Raw genomic sequence first — 10,326 nt, forward strand, 5'->3', positions numbered from 1 at the left:
ATAACGTGTGTGTGTTTGTGTGTGTGTGCCTGTTGTTGTTGCTGGTGATGGTGCAGCAGCTATTGTTGATATTAATGTTATTGTTTCTGATATAGTTGTTGTCTTTATTGTTTCTACTGTTGTTGCTGTTGGGCAAAAGGTCTTCGTCCCAGCTCGCAAGATGGGAGAAGTCCGAAACGTGGTCCTTTTGCTATTCGTAAGACCCACAGAACAGAAAGCAGGTCAACCCCCGACACCGAGAGCATCGACGGATGGATGAATGCGCATCCAGGCTCAGCGGTTGCGTGGGAAGTCGGAGACAAGAAACAGGAAGAAAGAGTGAGAAAACGCTGGAGCGAAAGAGTACAACAGGGGTCGCCACTACCCCCTGCCGGAGCCTCGTGGGAACTTTTTAGGTATTTTCGCTCAATAAACACACACAACGCCCGGTCTGGGAATCGAAACCGCGATCCTCCGACCGCAAGTCCGCTGCCCTAACCACTGGGCCATTGCGCCTCCACAGTTGCTGTTGTTCAATATGTTGCTGTTGTTAATATTTGAGTCAATGTCGAAAATCATTAAGATAATAATTGCACCTTATCCTTACCTTACCACCACTATCAACGTCACCACATACAGATTAAAAGAAACTGCCTCGTTCTGAACGGGACCATCACGCCCTCTCTTGGCTCTACACTCTACAGTCGTACAGAAATAGATTGGATATGGAAGAAAGTGCAGCGAAGATAGGGACATATTCGTATATTGTACTCTTAATAATCCAATATTGCACTTCAAGACGTGTAGTATGGTTTTTGAGCTCGGCAGAGACACGGTTATAAGTGAAGCAATGGATTTATGATCCACGACGCTTTGTCCAGATAGAAGTTATGCTGCACAATGTGTGTCCCGGTCGATCAAAACTGATTATTTTAAAATAAAATATATTTAAACCCTGTGGAGGCGAGTGGCTTAGTGGTTAGGGTGTCAGCACCATGACTGTAGGATTGTGGTTTCGATTCCTGTACCGGGCGACGCGTTGTGTTCTTGAGCAAAACACGTCATTTCACGTTGCTCCAATCCACTCAGCTGGCAAAAATGAGTAACGCTGCGATGCGATGGACTGGCGTCCCGTCCAGCTGGGGAACACATACGCCATAGAATCCGGGAAACCGGACCCATGAGCCTGGCTAGGCTTTAAAAGGGGATCATTACAGTTATTGATTATATATTTAAACCCTATGGCCGGTCAGAAACATTCTGGGCAATGAAAAGCGTGCTGTAGATGTAAAAATACACTGTGACACTGCATTCTAAATACTCTTACCACTACCTATTGGTGTGTGCAGTATGGCCTTAATTCTGTGCTTCGTACCTCGATGTTCTGTTAAAATACTAGAACAAGTGATGGGTTATCAAACGTTAATATATATATTATAGGCGCAGGAGTGGCTGTGTGGTAAGTAGCTTGCTAACCAGCCACATGGTTCTGGGTTCAGTCCCACTGCGTGGCATCTTGGGCAAATGTCTTCTGCTATAGCCTCGGGCCGACCAACACCTTGTGAGTGGATTTGGTAGACGGAAACTGAAAGAAGCCTGTCGTATATATGTATATATATATATGTATGTGTATGTATATGTTTGTGTGTCTGTGTTAGTCCCTCTAGCATTGCTTGACAACCGATGCTGGTGTGTTTACGTCCCCGTCACTTAGCGGTTCGGCAAATGAGACCGATAGAATAAGAACTGGGCTTACAAAGAATAAGTCCCGGGGTCGATTTGCTCGACTAAAGGCGGCGCTCCAGCATGGCCGCAGTCAAATGTCTGAAACAAGTAAAAGAGTAAAAGAGTATATATCAGACATTATTATAACCGTGATAAATGCACAGATTATAATAGATGGCTAGCTGGCCGGTTGTTGGTGTGATAATTATAGCAGATAATTGAGTGACAGACGATAACAGTAATAACTACCATAATGGCAATGACGAAAACGATGACATTAGCAATAACGTTAACAATAATAAGACATAAATTGGGAATAAAAGAAAAGAAAAAAAAACCATCGATGAAAGATAAGATACCAACAACAAATTGGAAGGAACAGAAGATTGGCGATTATTAAGTCAGAATGACTGACCAATAGGAAGAAGGAATGATAGATAGATAGATAGATAGATAGATAGATAGATAGATAGATAGATAGATAGATAGATAGATAGATAGATGGCAATAAAAGGATATATGTGTGTGTGTATAGTTGCTCACCCACACACACACACGTATGCACGCGCGCACGCACACACACACATACATATATGTATTCGCTTGTTAGTCATTGGGCTGTAGCCATGTTAGGACAAGACCTGAAATATATATAAAGTCATGTGTGTGAGTGTGTATGCATGTATATATGTATGTATTATGTATGTCTATATAAGCGTGTATGTATTCATGTATTCCACTCAATCAATCAATCTATCAATGTATCTATGTATGTATATATATAATATTATATATATATATATATATATATATATTCATACATATATACATACATATATATTATATATAATATATATATATATATATATATAATATACACACACATCCATATGTATACTATATGGAGGGAGAGATAGATTCGAAGGAAAAAAAGAAACTAAAGACAGACAGTGAAGAAAAGTGTAAAAAAAGGGATAAAAAAAGGGACGTATTTATTATCGTCACTTTAATCAAACGGTCGTTGTGTAAGTGACCAGTGACCACCACGGACAAAAACAACAACAACATCAACAACACCCTGGTTAGAAGTCCATTACTTTGTTTATCTTGTGTCTTTCCCTCACCCTCTAGAGATGGTGATAACATTACAATGATAACATTACAATGACCTTAATGAATAAACACGCCATAATTCCCGCCTCCGTCTCTCCTCTCCCTGTCACTCCCGCTCTTTCTCTCTCACTCTATCACCCTCCTACTACTCCCCTCCTCTATTCCCAGCTCCGTCCCTTTATCCAACGCTCTCCTTCTATCTCCCAATCTCTTTCTTCACCCTCTTCTGTCTTCCGTCATCTTCATCCTTGCTATTTCTCATCGTATCTGCTCCTTCCCTCCCCCCAATCTCGTTCTCTTCCCATCCATCCTATTCCTCCCACTTTCTAACTGGACCCCCCCCCTACAACCCTTACCTCTCCTTTTCTTCGAGATTATCTGTTGTTAGATCCAACAGGACACCAGGAGCAAGACCCCCAACATTAACAATTGTCATCAATAATAATAAAATGACCGTTACTGGACGGAAACTACAATCTTTTTATGATCGGTCATTTTCCTCCTTTTACAAACAAACGCGCACGCGCTCACACACACACACACACACACACACACACACAGGTTTAGAAAGGATCCAGTTTTGCAAAGCTCGACTCTGGTAAGAGCCCCTTTTCTTTTGGTAAGGTCAAGCTAAGATAATTACACGAATAGTTCACCTCCAATATATTCTACTGGTATATACATATATACATACACACTCACACACACATATGTACATATATATATATATTATATATATATATATATATATATATATATTTCAACAACATTGAGGAACGGCCCCAATAGGCCATTCGACCCACTAGAAAGAGCAGCCAAGACTCAAACCGCTAAATAGTAGTAATTCAGAAATTAAAGGAAAATTAAAAAACATTTACCCTATTTATCTTTAGACAATGCATTGTTTCGACGTTCTTTATGGCAAACCAGCCTAATTAAATTAAATTTAATTTAATTTAATTTAATCAAGTCAATATATATATGAAATTATATACATAGTCTGTGACTATTTTCTCTTTCTCACTAGACCGCTGGTGGCAAAAAATTTCTATTGAATTTTTTGCTACCCTTATATTGATTAATATATATATTATATATATATGTGTGTGTGTGTGTGTGTAGTAGACTATATATACATTTATATATAGGCGCAGGAGTGGGTGTGTGCTAAGTAGCTTGCTTATCATCCACATGATTCTGATTTCAGAGTCACTGCGTGGCACCTCACGCAAGTGTCGTCTCCTATAGCCTCGGGCGACCAAAGCCTTGTGAATGGATTTGGTGGACGGAAACTGAAAGAAGCCCGTCGTATGTATATATATATATATATATATATATATATATATATATATAGTATAAGTATTATATGTTTGTGTGTCTGTCCTTGTCCTCCCATGATCGCTTGATAACTGATGTTGGTATGTTTACGTCCCTGTAACTTATCGGTTCGGCAAAAGACACCGATAGAATAAGTACTAGGCTTACAAAGAATAAGTAATGGGATCGATCTGTTCGTCTAAAAGCGGTGCTCCAGCATGGGTGCAGTCAAATGACTAAAACAAATAAAATAATAAAAGAATATATATTCTATGTAGAATATATATGATTGATTGATTGATTGATATATATAGATATAGTAGAATAAGAAATAGAAAGTCGTTGGTACAGTGTTATGTATTTGAAAAAATGAATAGAAATTGCTTTTCTGATAGTTTTTCCACTCTAAAAATTAGATATTTACGACTTCTAAACATCTAATTATTAAAGTGGGGAAATAATCAGAAAAGCCATTTTTATTCATTTTTTTTTAAATGCTCCAGCATGCCGCAGTCAAATTACTGAAACAAGTAAAAGAATGAAAGTAAAAGAATATATAGACATACATACATACGAACATATATACATATATACCTATATATATATATATATATAATATATATATATATATAATATATATATAGAATATATATATACATATAGATAATAGATATATATATATATATATATATAATATATATATCCATATATATATATATATATATATATAATATATATATTATACAGGGGTATATAATATATAATATAATGGAAACACCTTAAAATTTCAAAAAAAATTATCTTAATATAGGATAGTACCGCCTTTGGTAGTAATTTACAGCTTGAATTCTATGAGATATGAACTCGTACAAAGTTTGAATTGTTTCCAAAGGAATTTGTGTCCATTCTTCAGCTAAAATAGTCTCCAGTTCTTGTAATGATGATGGTGGGGGATATCGAATCCTTACTTGTTTTTCTAAAATGCACCATAGATTTTCAATAATATTGAGATCTGGGGACTATGATGGCCAGATAAGATGCTCAACTTCACTAGAATGTTCTCCATGCCATTCAGTAACATCTTTAGCTACTTGAATTGGTGCAAGGATAAATTTCATCACATAAATGCTTAAATAGTCTTGATTATTAATTCTGCCATGAAGGGAAGCCATTGGGCCGACGGATTTCCAAGATATAGCCCCCCAGATCATCACAGACCCTCCTCCATGTTTAACAGTTGGAAGAAGGCAGTCTGGGTCAAGTGATTCTTTTGGCTGTCTCCACTCATATACTCAGCCGGTGGTCGGAAATAAGGTAAAAGATGACTCATCCGAGAAAGTAACAATCTTCCATTGCTCTAGAGATCAATTCTGTAGGTTTTTTCTCCACTCTAAACGCTTTGCAATGTTCGTTTTTGAAGATCTTGGTTTTCTGATTGCAGCCCTCCCGTGAAATCTAGCTTTGCGCAGCTCCCGGCGAACGGTTTTTGTGGTCTTCCACGACCGCTTTGTTCAAAGTCTCCCTTGACCTCATGTGGCCTGAACTCTTTACATGAACACCACTCTGTACATAACTCCATGTCACCATACATGGCCTTGCTTTTTGCTTTTGAGCCAAAAAATTAACTTAACTAATTAACTAACATAAATTAGAAGCAATTATATGTGCAGTCATGACCAAGTGGTTAAGTAGCTCACTTGGCAACCACGGGGTCGCGAGTTCAGTGGAACCGTGGGCATGTCTCTTTTATCATGCCTTGTAAGTGAATTTGGTAAACGGAACTCTTTCTTTTCCTCAATGTGTGTGTTTATGTGTGACGTATGTGTGTACGTGTGTGCGTGTCTGCATGCATGTTTGTCTGCGTTTTCGTGTTGGTGTTTGTCTCCTCTGTTGTTTAAAAACCGGTGTTGGTTTGTGTAGTCTCCGTAACTTAGTGATTCAGCAAAAAGCGAGCGATAGAATAATTATCAGACTTCATAATAATAATAAAAATGATGATGATAATAATAAAATAATAATAATAATAATAATAATAATAATATAATAATAATAATAATAATAATAAAACAACAATAATAATAATTATTATTATTATTATCATTATTATTTTTATATTATTATTATTACTTTTTTTTTTTCTTCTTTCAAATTTTCTTCCATTTCTTGCCGAGTGTCTTCCCGACTCCTAGGGCAAAGAAAACTCATAGTGTATATTGGTAGGCCATTAAACCAAACTCAGTAGTTCGTTCATTTTTTTTTTTTTTAAAGTTAAATTAAAATGCATGAGCAGCAACAGTCCTCACATCGACAATGCTCTTCTCAATACGTGTGATGTACCAGTTAAGACAATCTTTTGCACTTCTTGCAGGGATGGTAAGCCAGGGATCATTCTCATATATTTTCGGTTCCCTTCTTGATCATTCCTAGTGCTCCTACGATCACTGGTATTGTAACCGCCTTGAGTGCCACATTTTCTCAATTTCAATGAGTAGGTCTTTATATTTTCTGAGCTTGTCAAACTCTTTCGCTGAGAATATATGATCACAGGGATGCTCATGTCGATCAATAAGCAAACTTTATTGTTTTGGTCTTTCACAACAATATCTGGTTTATTGGCCTTGATGGTTCGGTCTGTATGTACTGGAAAGTCCCACAGAATGGTTACATTTTCTCCATCAGTTACAGCCTCAGGGTGGTGATTATACCACTTGTCGGCAGTTTTGATATTGTAATGCCGACTTATTAGCCAGTGGAGATATTGGCCAACTCTGTCATGTCTTAATTTATACTACTCCACTGGTGCTAAGACTTTACATCCAGAGATTAGGTGGTCCACTGTTTCAATCATGTCGTTGCAGAATCGGCATTTTGGGTCTGCTCCATTTTTCATCACTTGGCCTGGTAGTTCCGGGTTGATAGGCTTTGGTCTTGAGCAGCCAGGATGAAACCTTCGCTCTCTGCTTTTAGCCCTGAGCTCCGCAGCCACTGATGGGTTTGCTTCTGGTCAACATCAGCTTGTTTGCTGCGGGTCACATATTTGCCGTGCAGAGGTTTCTCCTCCCACCTATCAGCCAATTGCTCGTGCGCTTTTTTCATTGCCATCATTTTCACCTTCTTTGCAGCAATAGTTGCCGTACTTCCCTCGGGTTGTTCAGTTTGGTATCCTGCACGAGATCAATAGCAAATTTTTTCTTTCTTCCTTGATGATAGAATGAAGCTTCTTTCGTCTCTCGTGATTTTCCACGAGCTTTAGCATCCAGTCATCGATATTTCGAGATATTTGGCCAGTCCAATTGTGGTTGTTTTGTAAGCTAGTTCAAATTGGATCAGGCCTCGACCTCCTTGGGCTCTGGGAAAGGTAAAGACGATCTACGTCTGCCTTTGGGTGGTGCCATCCTATTACAACTCAGCAGCTTGCGTATTTTTCTATCTATATTCTTTACTTCACTCATATTCCAGTTCAACACATTGTAGCTATAAGTAACAACTGGAACTGCTAGGGAATTTATAGCTAACACCTTGTTACGTGGCATTTAGTTCAGATTTCAGGACTGCACGAACTCTCCTATAACATTCCTTCCTGATTTTCTCTTTCATGCTTGCATGCTGAATACCAGAGCCTTCATTTATCCCTAAATTTTGTATGTTTGTTCTTGCTCAAGCTCTCTTATGACTGTGTCAACATCTAACACGACTGAATTGTGGTTTTTCACTTTCCCTTTCTGGAAAGTGGCCTTGGCACACTTCTCAAGCAAGTCCAAACTCCATCGCTGAATGATTTCACGGTGCGCAATAGGCCTTCAAGTTCATTATTGTCTTTACCATAAAGTTTTAAGTCATCCATATAAAATAGATGGCTTATTTTTTTATTGGCAATTTATACCCATACCCTGTTCTGTTTAATTCACTTGTAAGGGGTATTAGGGCTATGCAGAATATTAAAGGTGAAAGTGAGTCACCTTGAAAAATTCCACAGTTGATGTTTATATTTTCTGAGGCAAGTACTCCATTAGAGTGGTATAATTGGAGATTCGTATTCCACAACGACATATTGTGCTTCAGGAAGTTTGAAATCACAGGGGAAATTTTGAGGATGTCCAGCGATCTCAAGATCCATGGATGCGGTATACTGTCGAAGGCCTTTTTATAGTCAATCCATGCGGTGCTGAGATTTCTGCGCTTGTTGTGACAGTCTCAAGGATCATACGATTGATTAGCAGTTGATCTTTGCATCCGTAAGAGCCTCGGCGGCACCCTTTTTGTTCAATGGGGGAAAATATCGTTCTTCTCCATGAATGCATATGTTTTCTCTCCGCCAGGATAGATGTTAGGAATTTTATACGTGGTGGATAGACAGGTTATAGGCCGATAGTTTTTTGGAAGGTTGGTTTCGTTATTCTTTGGGAGTAGGTAAGTAATGCCACTTGCTAACCATTCAGGTGTTTTCTTTGGGTCTGTCATAATTCCATTGAGCAGCTGAACTAGCTTACCGTGTGCGCACGGGAGCGATGCGAGCCAGAAATTCGGCACCCTATCTTTACCGGGGGATTTCCAATTATGGGCCTTCGTGAGTGCCTTTCTTAGGTCTGCCTATTGTGATGTCTTCCCATGCTTGTTGTTGTATTTTTGGTAGGATCCTTCAGTTTGTATAATCCAGTCTGCATTTATGTTGTACGTCTTCTTGTCACTCCAAATCCTTTTCCAAAAGTTTTGAACTTCTTCCATGGGAGGGGGGTCTTTAACGGTTACTTTCTCCTTCCCTATTTCTCTGTAGATTTTTTTGGCATTGGATGTGAACAGCTTATTTTGCTTGTAAAACTTGTTCTCTCTTCTCAAATCTTCGTATTCTTTGGGCTTTTGCTTGGACTTTTTGTGTTTCAGCGTTTCTTTTATTGATATCAGTTCTTCTCTTGGTGAGGATCCAAATTTTCTCTTCATCTTTTCTTCTTCTTTCTGTTCTGGATCTTACATCATTTCCACATATTAGTTCTTTAATATTGATATTTCCCCCTCAATAAATTCAATCCTTTTTCACTTTTACTTCTCCAGATTTGATTTCTTCTTCTTCTTCTTCTTCTTCTTATTATTATTATTATTATTATTAATTTTATTATTATTATTATATTATTATTATTATTATTATATTATTATTATTATTATTATAACTCTGCTATTGGCACAATGTCTAAAATTTTGTGAGTGGGCGCAGGAGTGGCTGTGCGGTAAGTAGCTTGCTTACCAACCACATGGTTCCGGGTTCAGTCCCACTGCGTGGCACCTTGGGCAAGTGTCTTCTACTATATTTCGGGCCGACCAAAGCCTTCTGAGTGGATTTGGCAGACAGAAACTGAAAGAAGCCCGTCGTATATATATATGTATATATGTGTGTTTGTGTGTCTTTCTTTGTCCCCCCCAACTTCGCTTGACAACCGATGCTGGTGTGTTTACATCCCCGTAACTTAGCGGTTCGGCAAAAGAGACCGATAGAATAAGTACTAGGCTTACAAAGACTAAGTCCTGGGGTCGATTTGCTCGACTAAAGGCGGTGCTCCAGCATGGCCGCAGTCAAATGACTGAAACAAGTAAAAGAGAGAAAAAAGAATATATACATACCTACAGTAGATGCTAGTCGATTATATTGACCCCAGTGCTTGACTGGTACTTAATTATTCGAACCCAAAAGGATGAATGGCAAAATCAGTCTCGGTGGAATTTGAACTTAGAACGACAACAACAACTTAAGTTCCATGAAGTAGTTGGAAGACAAAGTAAAACAAAGTGCATCTCTGCGAAATTGGTCTCATCCGAAGGGATGAAAAGCAAAGCCAATCTCGGCTGGATTTGAACCAAAAGCATAAAGATGGACAATATATCGCAATGTATTTTATACAGCGGTACCCCTCCTTGGTCGTAGTAGAATGACTGAAACAAATAAGATATAGAATTCTTGTTCCTTTTTTTTTCTTTGTTCCACTTTTACTTTACAAAAATATATGTCGAGCTGTACACTGAATCGAAATATCAGGAAACGGGGGATTTCAAAATATTTTATGAGATGAAACTGGCTACTGTTATCGACAAAAATATCCATGATAATATGGATATAGTATATAGTCTAAGAAAAAGTGGATGGAGAAAAAAAAAAAACTATATTTTCCTTGTTAATAAACCAGCTTAATATGAACTATAGAA

The sequence above is a fragment of the Octopus sinensis genome, linkage group LG17, assembly GCF_006345805.1.
Source record: "Octopus sinensis linkage group LG17, ASM634580v1, whole genome shotgun sequence".
In the NCBI taxonomy this organism is placed as follows: Eukaryota; Metazoa; Mollusca; class Cephalopoda; order Octopoda; family Octopodidae; genus Octopus; species Octopus sinensis.